Raw genomic sequence first — 12,713 nt, 5'->3', positions numbered from 1 at the left:
TCTGTATGCCGGTAGGTAAAGAGCTTTATTCCTTGGGAAAGGCATTTCACGTCACGATCATACACACAGCGTTTACATCCGTCCACCCAGAAGTGATTGGGTAGATGGATCTCTTAGATCTGACAGAAAGGACGTTGCAATAATAGACTAGTGTCCTATCCAGATGGTAGCAAGCAGTAACATCTACAGAGGTATTATAAGTAGACTCTGGTAGCAAGCAGTTTCTATTGTCCATTTCACGCGATAGAAACCGGGAAAAACTCCGGCTCCATGGACCACAGATTAGTGAGTGTGTCATGGACCTCATGATTCTGGAAGACAAGATAAGACTACTTTCACCACATGCCAACAATATTATTACGAATTACGTACGTATATATACTACAAATCCACACCTAGACATATCATAGGAGTGTTCATCTTTCATTCAATGTCGAAAAAACTCACACGCGCGTAACCAACGTCACGTCGTTCGTCGCCTTATACTTAGACACGTGTGCAGAGACTCACAGTAGTAGTAGTGACGCGACGAAACGCGACGTAACGCAACGCGACGCGACGCGCGCGAACTTTTCGACATACACAGCCAAATCATCGAACGAAGAATGAGCCGGTAGTAGTATCTATAGTAGTGAAGAAAGAGAAAGAGACGATGATAATAATGACGGTGATGGTGATGGTGTTATTTCCTCCTCGTCATCTCGTGTCTTGATCCTCGTTCCATTCAGTTCAATGTGGATACCTACGGAATTATTGTTCAATGTCAGGACGCGTGTGTTGTCAATTCTATTATCTGTATGTACAGTATTATTATTATTATTATTATTATTATTATTATTATTATTATTATTATTATTATTATATTATTATTATTATTATTATTATTATTATTATTATCATTATTATTATATTATATTATTATTATTATTATTATTATTATTATTATTATTATATATTATTATTATAATCATCATTCATCATTATCATTAATCATTATTATTATTATTTTATTATTATTATTATTATTAATTTATTATTATTATATATTATATATTAATTATCTATTATTATTTTATTCATTTACTATGATTATTCATCATACATTCATCATCATCATCATCATATATCATATATTATTATTAATATTATCATTCATTTTCTTCTTCTTTCTATTCTTCTTCTTCTTTTCTTTTCTTTCTTTTTTATCATATAATAATAATAATAATAATAATAATATATATATTATATATATATTATATATATATATATACACACACACACACACACACACACACACACACACACACACACACACGTCGATGAAATATAAATTTACAGCCACCAATCTGAGGAGGGTCCATTTTAGATACCGTCGATTTATTTTCTGCGCCTAAATTAAATAAATGCAGTTCGTCAATAAATAAGATCATCCATCCTAGCTGTTTTTCGCCCATGAGCATAAGAATCTGTAATATATAAATAGTATGCAGATGACGTCACTCAGGCCTTTGTTATTGTTTTTGCCATCCGCGTTTGTGAGTTGTTCTCACTAAACTGTATTAACCAAACTATGAAATTCATGGTTACACAGAGTTTGTGTGTTGGTCCGTTATACTTCCGGATGGCAATATTGTGAACTCCTTGGCCAAGCGCATTCTATCTATAAATAAATGCACTTGACTTAGAAGCTCACAACATTGCCATCCGGATGTTTAACAGACCAACACACAAAACTCTGTGTAACTCCACAAACAAATACCCGAGTGACGTCAACTTCGTTCTATCTATACATCCTACTACTTAAATAGTTATGCCCAATTAGGATGCAATACGTAATCTATTTTTCTGTATATACATTGTCCGGAGGAATAATGGGACAGCGTGGCTCAGCGGTATGGCTTTTGCTTCGTACCCGAAAGGTACCGAGTTCGACTACCCGCCGCGTTATGTGGTCTTGAACAAGTCGCCTAAACTAGCCTTAGCTCACTTTGCGGCGCTGCACTATTGTTATTCCAGTCTTCCCTTGGAATAGACCCTACAGACAAATTTCCCCTATGGGATGACTAAAGGGAATTTTATTTATTTTATTTATTTTTATTTTCTAGCCTAAATTAAATAAATGCAGTTCGTCAATTAAGATCATCCATCCTCGCTCTTTTACGTCCGCCATCATAAGAATACATCCTGCTACTAAAATAGTTATGACCAAATTATGGTGCAAAACGTAACCTGTTTTCTGTATATTCATTGTCCGGAGGAATGATTCACACTTCCGATGAGTTTTGAACCGGAAGATAGGAAAGTGTGACGTCACGACTCCTGCTTCCCGTGCCGAAGATGAAAACATTCAAAATGCTCGTTGATATCCCAAAGTATCAAGTGTGTAAAACGATGATGTTATAATTAATGCTAAATCATTTTAACCAGCTAAATATTCTTCAACAGTCGTAACTAGTGCGGGGCGGTCCTTGGCAAGCTTAAGGACCACGGTCCTACGGTCCTTGGGAAATGAAGACCGCAAGGACCGGTCCTAAGACCGGTCCTTTTCGACATTGAACATTCCTGAGAGACTGTTGGAAATTCGAACCGGTTTGACCTTTGAGAGAGTGGGCTCGTTCATTCTTGAACCGTTAAAGACCGCTACACGATGAAAACCGTGGCCTACAGGAGTAAAACACACGGAGTAGTCACACTCATTTCAAATTGTAACCTAATTAGAGAAGAGGGGTGATGCCTTCTTTATTTGCTCACCGTACTTCATTGCTACTTCGATAATTTAATAAAATTTGAAATTTATCCCCATTAACGGAGATAATGGCATCGCCCAAGGCGTTGATCGAGTTGTTCGTGGCGTTGATACACACACGCAACTCCTACCCCCCCCCCCCCCCCCCCCCCACACACACACATTAGAGGGCAGCGAGCATTGAAGAGTAAGAGAGAGACGTGAAGTTATAATAAGAGGGGGTGGATGAGGTGATAAGAGGGGTCGATGGTGACTTTTCACCAGATCTAACAAACTCAGCTACCCATTCATTGCTGAGTAGACAGGGATTCAGAAAAAAATCGACTGCACCCGGGATCGATCTCTGGCCCTTTGCGTATAAAGAGAGTGCTCTATCAACTGAGCTATCGGGGTCCCCAAATATTCTATTGGACTTTTTTAAAATTTAGACGTTATAACTGGGTTTTTTGGAAGGAAGAAACTAATGAAACTCATATTATTTGATTAGTAAAAACACCAAACGAAATTTTAATATTATTGTATTATTTTAAATGACAACACTGCGATAGAAAGGAGTGGTGACAAGAGATGGACAAAAGAAAACAAAAAATCGGATTTGCTACTTGCTAGGTTCGACACACACACACACACACACACACACACACACACACACAAACACACACATCTTTTGTAGTCACATACATTTCAAACAATAACCCATTAGAGAAGAGGGGTCATGCCTTCACCATAGATCATTGTCATTGCGATCATTATGGTGTAGTAAATTTTGAAATTTACCCCGTATAATGGAATCGTCCAAGGCGTGCGCCTCCTGTTCCCCCCATCTCACACACGAAAGGGCGGTTTGCGGAGTGGAGGTTGGTGGTCGTCTGCCTGTATGGTCGTCTGTGTCGTTTAGTGTATGGCAAAGGGGGGTGGGTGCGATTAATTAAGTGGGATGGGTGGTGATTGGTGGAAGATAGGCAACCGAAGCAACGAATCGCTGGGGAAGTAGTAGGCTATGGCGCGAGACCGTAGGACCGTGGTCCTTGCAAGGACCGCCCCGCACTAGTTGAAAGGTGATAAGAAGTGAGGACCGGCGCCGGTCTTCCCCTCTGGGATCGGTCTTCGGTTCACAGCTAAAAGACCGTCGGACCGCGGTCTAGACCGGTCTTCAGCGCGGCACTAGTCGTAACGTCACTTCCTTCCTAATGACGCATGGTAACTTAGTAACACTGGCTCTAAACTATCGGAAGAATGGCGGACGCCCGTATGAAATATTTCTCCGACGAGCATAAAAGCGTATCCAAAGGAAAAAAAACACATACATTTGATCATGTTTTGACTTTTACACATTCTGATCACAAGGCATATGAAAAGTTGTAGCCAGCATGAAGAATAAAAAGTAATGATTTTCTTTGTTTAGAACCAAGATGGCCGCCGTTGCCGGGTGGCGTGACATCAGACTACTGAATCGCATTGCCGTACTCCGGAAAGACCCGTATTTAAAAATTTGGCCAGAAAACTCGTCATTCGAAAACCGATCGATTTAAACGACCCTGATCTTTGCAAAAACTCTCAAACCTGTGATTTCCAGAAGTCTTCCTTAAAGTCACAGGTTTGAAAGTTTTTTTTTCTAAGATGAGGGTCACTTAAATTGATCGATAAAAGAAGGACGAGTTTTCTGGCCAAATTTTTAAATACGAGTTTTTTTTTCAGTGTACGACAGTTAGCTGGTTAATGTTTTAGTCATTATTTTTTTAACCTGAAGTTTACGCTGAAATAATACCCGTTTGTAGAGGTGCGTCACATCTAATAATATGGTTTTTCATTTTGAATCAATCGTGTTCATTCATTGCGGGTCCCGATAGCTCAGTTGGTAGAGCACTTGCTATACACGTAAAGGTACCGAGATCAATTCCAGGCAAAGACGAAATCTTTTTCTAAGCACCCCCCCCCCCACCCACCCACCGCTACCTGTCAGCCATGCAGCGATTGGGTAGCTGGGTCTGTTAGATATGACGGAATGTTTTACTTTACGATAGACTGATGTAGTATCCAAAGGAAAACAAGCAATTGCTAGTGACCGTGTCACGTTGTTGTAGAAACCGTGATAGATCCTGCTCCATGAGCCTTTTCATAGCTCTGAAGGAATTACGACTTTGGTTGTGTGTTGTTGTGTTAACTTACTCAATCCTAGAGATTTTGCTACTTTTCAAAATTGGAAAAAATGTGTTAAAAATGAGCATGTACATAGATAGTTTTATTCAACTACCATTAACACGTAACAACTAAAAACATTAGCTTTGATACTACGCCTATAATTTGTCTCAGAAAAAATGTAATAAATTAAATAGGCATGGGGTAAAAGTAACCCCGGGTTTACTACGGATATGGTCGGTGTTAGGGATGAGTGAGTTAAGTCATTGATTGCTTTGATTAATTAATCAGTATTGAGACCTGTTTATTTTTGACCTCGTCATTATATCGATTGTGAACCACTGTGTTGCTTGAAGAAAAGATAATATAATTCTATAGATCGAACGAAGTTGACGTCATTCAGTTGACTTTGTTATTGTCTTCAGCCAGACATTTTAATGAGTAATTCTCACTAAGCCGTATCAATCAGACTATAAACGTTCAAGGCTACATACAGTTTTGTGTGTTGGTAGTCCGTTATATTTCCGGATGGCAATGTTGTGAGTTTCTTAGCCAACCGCATACTATCTATACATTTTATTGAGGAGAATGAATGGATATTAAAAATTTCATAAAATGTATTATCTCAACATTTCATATTTCTCATCATTGTCACTTGAGGCTATGTGGTCTTGTGGTATGACACTAGCCTTCGGACCGGAAGGTCCTGGGTTCGAATCCCGCTCTGAATCCCGGCGCATATTTGAGTCCTTGGAAAAGGCTATTTACTCACAGTCTCTCAGGTGTAAAATGAGTACCAGGCTTTTATCAACGTTGTCTCTGTCGACAAAAAAAAAATGTAACATCGTCAACAGGCGTCTTACATGTTAAGTATTGCTATTGGCTTGGGAGCCCTTGTGAAGCGCTTTGAGCACGTTTAGTGGATATTGCGCTATATAAAAGCTCAAGTTTTTTTCTTTCTATCTTTACGTTTTGGTTTCTGATTCACACCTACAAAATTATACTGTGTTATCACGATAGGTTACATATTAAAAAACCCTCCAACAAAACAAAACAATGGATGTGTTCTATGAATTTGATAAAGCTATTTATTATGTGTGTGTTAATCACTTCAATGACGGGCACTTATTCTGTGTAAACAAGAATAACCCAGTTATCAGTTTGTGATAATAATAATAATAATATAATATTATTTGGTTGGTGTTGTATTTATTAATATTCATGATTGACACGGGAGATACACATAGTGTGCTGTGCTGTCTACTTTGTAGTTTTGAATAAAATGTGTTTGGATAAAATGAATTCTCGTGCAATCTGTGGATACTCGCTAAACCGTATTCACCTGACTATAGATAGTTCAAAGTTGACGTCACTCAGGTCTTTGTTATTGTTTTTTGCCATCCGCGTTTGTGAGTTGTTCTCACTAAACTGTATTAACCAGACTATAAAAGTTCATGGTTACACAGAGTTTTGTGTGTTGGTCCGTTATACTTCCGGATGGTAATGTTGTGAACTCCTTGGCCAAGCGCATTCTATCTATATAACGGACCAACACACAAAACTATGTGTAACCATGAACGTATATAGTCTGGATAATAAAGTTTAGTGAGAATTACTCGTAAACGCGGATGGCAAAAAAAAAAAAAAAAAACAAAACCCAATAAGACCCGTTATACTTCCGGATGGCAATGTTGTGAGTTTCTAAGCTAAGCTCATAATATCTATATAAAATTATTCCCAGTTTCATAAATTACTCATAAAGCGAAAAACAATAACAAAGACCTGAGTGATGTCATCTTAGTTCTATCTTTTGATAGGTCGAAGATGACGTCACACATGCCTTTGTTATTGTTTTTTGCCATCCGCGTTTGTGAGTTGTTCTCACTAAACTGTATTAACCAGACCTTAAAAGTTCATGGTTACACAGAGTTTGTGTGTTGGTCCGTTATACTTCCGGATGGCATTGTTGTGAACTCCTCGGCTAAGCGCATTCTATCTATTGAACCAACTTGACATAATGTTGTTTGTATCTACGATAATGTGTAGCCTACTTCTATTATCAAGGCATCGATTTGATCTTTTGTATTTATCGACTTTATCAATTATCAAGTTTATCTACATATACATTGCTAACGTATTGTACAGCTCAATGGGAACGATATATTGATGCTATGCGTTTAGGTAAAATACTCATAATATCCACCCAATCGGATATAACGTACCAAGAAACAAAACTTTGTATGAACGTGTATAGTCTTATTGATCTAATTTAGCGAGATCTAATCACCAATAATAATAATGATAATAATAATAATAATAATAATAATAATAATAATAATAATAATAATAATAATAATAATAAAAATAATAACAATAATAATAATAATATAATAATAATAATAATAGTAATAATAATAATAATAATAATAATAACAATAATAATAATAATGAATAATAATAATAATAATAATAATAATAATAATAATAATAATAATAATAATAATAATAATAATAATAATAATAATAATAAATAATAATATTGATAATAATAATAAATAAATAAATTATAAACAATTAAACATTTTTAATTTTCGCCAGAACACTCAATCTCCCGTAAAGTCCGAGGTTTAATCGTTTTTTTTTTTTTTAGCAAGACGAGGTTCATTTTAATCGATCGATATTTGAAGAATGAGATTTTAAGACAAAATTTGAAATACCCATCTACGTATTTTTCTACAGTACTGCAGAAAAGTGCTGGAGGTGCATCTGAAATCTAATCATATTTCTATTTTTACACTCAAAAATAAGAATGATCTGTTTCAAAACACGATAATAGTTTGCTGGATAACACTCTTGATGTGTTTCTTAACACGATAAAAGTTTGATGGATAGCACTCTTGATGTACTTTACAACTCGATAAAAGTTTGATGGATAGCACTCTTGATGTACTTTACAACTCGATAAAAGTTTGATGGATAGCACTCTTGATGTACTTTACAACTCGATAAAAGTTTGATGGATAGCACTCTTGATGTACTTTACAACTCGATAAAAGTTTGATGGATAACACTCTTGATGTACTTTACAACTCGATAAAAGTTTGATGGATAGCACTCTTGACGTACTTTACAACTCGGTAAAATTTTGATGGATAGCACTCTTGATGTACTTCAAAACTTGATAAAAGTTTGATGGATAACACTCTTGATGTATTTCAAAGCACTATAAAACGCTTTGAGCACATTTAGTGGATGTTGCGCTATATAAAGCTCAATTTTTAAAATATATTTAAAAAAATAAAAGTTTTATGGATAACACTCTTGATGTGTTTCATAACACTATAAAAGTTTGATGGATAACACTCTTGATGTATTTCATAACACTATAAAAGTTTGATGGATAACACTCTTGATGTATTTCATAACACGATAAAAGTTTTATGGATAACACTCTTGATGTATTTCATAACACTATAAAGTTTGATGGATAACACTCTTGATGTATTTCATAACACTATAAAAGTTTGATGGATAACACTCTTGATGTATTTCCACAACACGATAAAGTTTGATGGATAACACTCTTGATGTATTTCATAACACTATAAAAGTTTGATGGATAACACTCTTGATGTATTTCATAACACTATAAAAGTTTGTTGGATAACACTCTTGATGTATTTCATAACACTATAAAAGTTTGATGGATAGCACTCTTGATGTACTTTACAACTCGATAAAAGTTTGATGGATAGCACTCTTGATGTACTTTACAACTCGATAAAAGTTTGATGGATAGAACTCTTGATGTACTTTACAACTCGATAAAAGTTTGATGGATAGCACTCTTGATGTACTTTACAACTCGATAAAAGTTTGATGGATAACACTCTTGATGTACTTTACAACTCGATAAAAGTTTGATGGATAGTACTCTTGATGTACTTTACAACTCGATAAAAGTTTGATGGATAGCACTCTTGACGTACTTTACAACTCGGTAAAAGTTTGATGGATAGCACTCTTGATGTACTTCAAAACTTGATAAAAGTTTGATGGATAACACTCTTGATGTATTTCAAAGCACTATAAAACGCTTTGAGCACATTTAGTGGATGTTGCGCTATATAAAGCTCAATTTTTAAAATATATTTAAAAAAATAAAAGTTTTATGGATAACACTCTTGATGTGTTTCATAACACTATAAAAGTTTGATGGATAACACTCTTGATGTATTTCATAACACTATAAAAGTTTGATGGATAACACTCTTGATGTATTTCATAACACGATAAAAGTTTTATGGATAACACTCTTGATGTATTTCATAACACTATAAAAGTTTGATGGATAACACTCTTGATGTATTTCATAACACTATAAAAGTTTGATGGATAACACTCTTGATGTATTTCCACAACACGATAAAAGTTTGATGGATAACACTCTTGATGTATTTCATAACACTATAAAAGTTTGATGGATAACACTCTTGATGTATTTCATAACACTATAAAAGTTTGTTGGATAACACTCTTGATGTATTTCATAACACTATAAAAGTTTGATGGATAGCACTCTTGATGTACTTTACAACTCGATAAAAGTTTGATGGATAGCACTCTTGATGTACTTTACAACTCGATAAAAGTTTGATGGATAGAACTCTTGATGTACTTTACAACTCGATAAAAGTTTGATGGATAGCACTCTTGATGTACTTTACAACTCGATAAAAGTTTGATGGATAGCACTCTTGATGTACTTTACAACTCGATAAAAGCTTGATGGATAGCACTCTTGATGTACTTTACAACTCGGTAAAAGTTTGATGGATAGCACTCTTGATGTACTTCAAAACTTGATAAAAGTTTGATGGATAACACTCTTGATGTATTTCAAAGCACTATAAAACGCTTTGAGCACATTTAGTGGATGTTGCGCTATATAAAGCTCAATTTTTTAAATATATTAAAAAAAAATAAAAGTTTTATGGATAACACTCTTGATGTGTTTCATAACACGATAAAAGTTTTATGGATAACACTCTTGATGTATTTCATAACACTATAAAAGTTTGATGGATAACACTCTTGATGTATTTCATAACACGATAAAAGTTTTATGGATAACACTCTTGATGTATTTCATAACACTATAAAAGTTTGATGGATAACACTCTTGATGTATTTCATAACACTATAAAAGTTTGATGGATAACACTCTTGATGTATTTCCACAACACGATAAAAGTTTGATGGATAACACTCTTGATGTATTTCATAACACTATAAAAGTTTGATGGATAACACTCTTGATGTATTTCATAACACTATAAAAGTTTGTTGGATAACACTCTTGATGTATTTCATAACACTATAAAAGTTTGATGGATAGCACTCTTGATGTACTTTACAACTCGATAAAAGTTTGATGGATAGCACTCTTGATGTACTTTACAACTCGATAAAAGTTTGATGGATAGAACTCTTGATGTACTTTACAACTCGATAAAAGTTTGATGGATAGCACTCTTGATGTACTTTACAACTCGATAAAAGTTTGATGGATAACACTCTTGATGTACTTTACAACTCGATAAAAGTTTGATGGATAGCACTCTTGATGTACTTTACAACTCGATAAAAGCTTGATGGATAGCACTCTTGATGTACTTTACAACTCGGTAAAAGTTTGATGGATAGCACTCTTGATGTACTTCAAAACTTGATAAAAGTTTGATGGATAACACTCTTGATGTATTTCAAAGCACTATAAAACGCTTTGAGCACATTTAGTGGATGTTGCGCTATATAAAGCTCAATTTTTTAAATATATTAAAAAAAATAAAAGTTTTATGGATAACACTCTTGATGTGTTTCATAACACGATAAAAGTTTTATGGATAACACTCTTGATGTATTTCATAACACTATAAAAGTTTGATGGATAACACTCTTGATGTATTTCATAACACTATAAAAGTTTGATGGATAACACTCTTGATGTATTTCCACAACACGATAAAAGTTTGATGGATAACACTCTTGGTGTATTTCATAACACTATAAAAGTTTGTTGGATAACACTTTTGATGTATTTCATAACACTATAAAAGTTTGATGGATAACACTCTTGATGTATTTTCACAACACGATAAAAGTTTGATGGATAACACTCTTGATGTATTTCATAAGACTATAAAAGTTTGTTGGATAACACTCTTGATGTATTTCATAACAAAATAAAAGTTTGATGGATAACACTCTTGATGTATTTCCACAACACGATAAAAGTTTGATGGATAACACTCTTGATGTATTTCATAACACTATAAAAGTTTGATGGATAACACTCTTGATGTATTTCACAACATGATAAAAGTTTGATGGATAACACTCTTGGTGTGTTTCATAACACCATAAAAGTTTGATGGATAACAATCTTGACGTAACACGATATAAGTTTGATGGATAACACTCTTGGTGTATTTCATAACACGATAAAAGTTTGATGGAAAACAATATTTGATGATCACGACATCAGATCATAACAATCAATAAATATCGCGGCCACTGGGTTCCCTAAATGAGTGACGTGTACATTGATTCCCATGTGGTTTTCTCACGTGACTTTTCATTCATGTGGATTCATTTCCAACTAGGGTGAGTGATAATATGAAGATATGTTGTCAAGTTGACGTTATTCGATAATAATCGGCGTCGTCTTCGTCATCATCATCGTTATCGATGTCGTTATCATCGCTTCAACATCATCATCATCATCATCATCATCATCATCATCATCGTCATTATTATTATTATTATTATCATCATCATCATCATCATCATCATCATAATCATCATCATCATTATCATCATCATCATCATCAGCAGCAGCAACATCACCACCACCACCACCACCACCACCACCATTATCATCATCATCATCATCATCATCATCATCAACATCATCATCATCAACATCATCACCACTATCTTATCCAGTCTTTCTAAAAAATGTCACTGTTTAGTTCGTATATATCTATATATTTTATAATAATATATATATATATTATATATATATATATATAATATATATTGGTGGGGTTATTTTTCTGGTTTAAAAAACAAAAACAAACATTGAGTCCCTTTCAAAGGGAATAATTGTCATAAAACTGTATGGACTCCAATTGGTCCATGTATTTATAAGACCTTTGACCTTAGACCTTTGACACAACGGGTTAGGCGTGACTGTCTGAATGGATTTATGTCAATATTATGACAAAACTTCTTGCTTAAGGATGGCATTTAAGAACAAATATATTTTATGAACGAATAAAAACACACACACTCTAACACACACACACTCTCTCTCTCACATACACACTCTCTCTCTTACATACACACACACACACTCTCTCACATACACACACACACTCTCACATACACACACACACTCTCTCACATACACACACACTCTCTCACATACACACACATACTCTCTCACATACACACACACTCTCTCTCACATACACACACACTCTCTCTCACATACACACACACAGTCTCTCACATACACACACACACTCTCACATACACACACACACTCTCACATACGCACACACTCTCTCACATAGACACACACTCTCACTCTCTCACACACACACCCACACTCACAAAATATACATATAAGACTGTGCCAAAAGTTGTTTTCTTAACATTCTCCACAAAAATACTCCAATGCTATTCTTTAGCCTAATTGGGGTTAACATTTTTCTGTATAGATAGTTTGCGCTTGGCTAAGTAGCTCATAACATTGCCATCC

The 12,713-nt window shown here is 34.7% G+C and overlaps 1 protein-coding gene across 2 annotated transcripts in view; it reads left to right on the top strand.

Annotated features, from left to right (window-relative positions):
- The first annotated feature begins 578 nt into the window (after positions 1-578).
- LOC144980539 (uncharacterized) overlaps positions 579-12,713 on the top strand; it is a 343,011-nt gene continuing 330,876 nt past the window's right edge. Inside the window, exon 1 of one of the 2 annotated variants that reach the window (XM_078928199.1) lies at positions 579-795. The gene's annotated coding sequence lies outside the window, so the exon portion shown is untranslated. Of the gene's footprint in view, positions 796-11,194; positions 11,552-12,713 lie in introns of those variants that run through there. The other variant, XM_078928200.1, reaches the window with a different exon arrangement.

This window comes from Berghia stephanieae, chromosome 10, assembly GCF_034508935.2.
Source record: "Berghia stephanieae isolate SIO BIC M18660-M18661 chromosome 10, UCSD_Bste_1.3, whole genome shotgun sequence".
Classification (NCBI taxonomy): domain Eukaryota; kingdom Metazoa; phylum Mollusca; class Gastropoda; order Nudibranchia; family Aeolidiidae; genus Berghia; species Berghia stephanieae.
The sequence above is the reverse complement of the archived record's forward strand: the minus strand, read 5'-3'. Positions and strand labels throughout refer to the sequence as shown.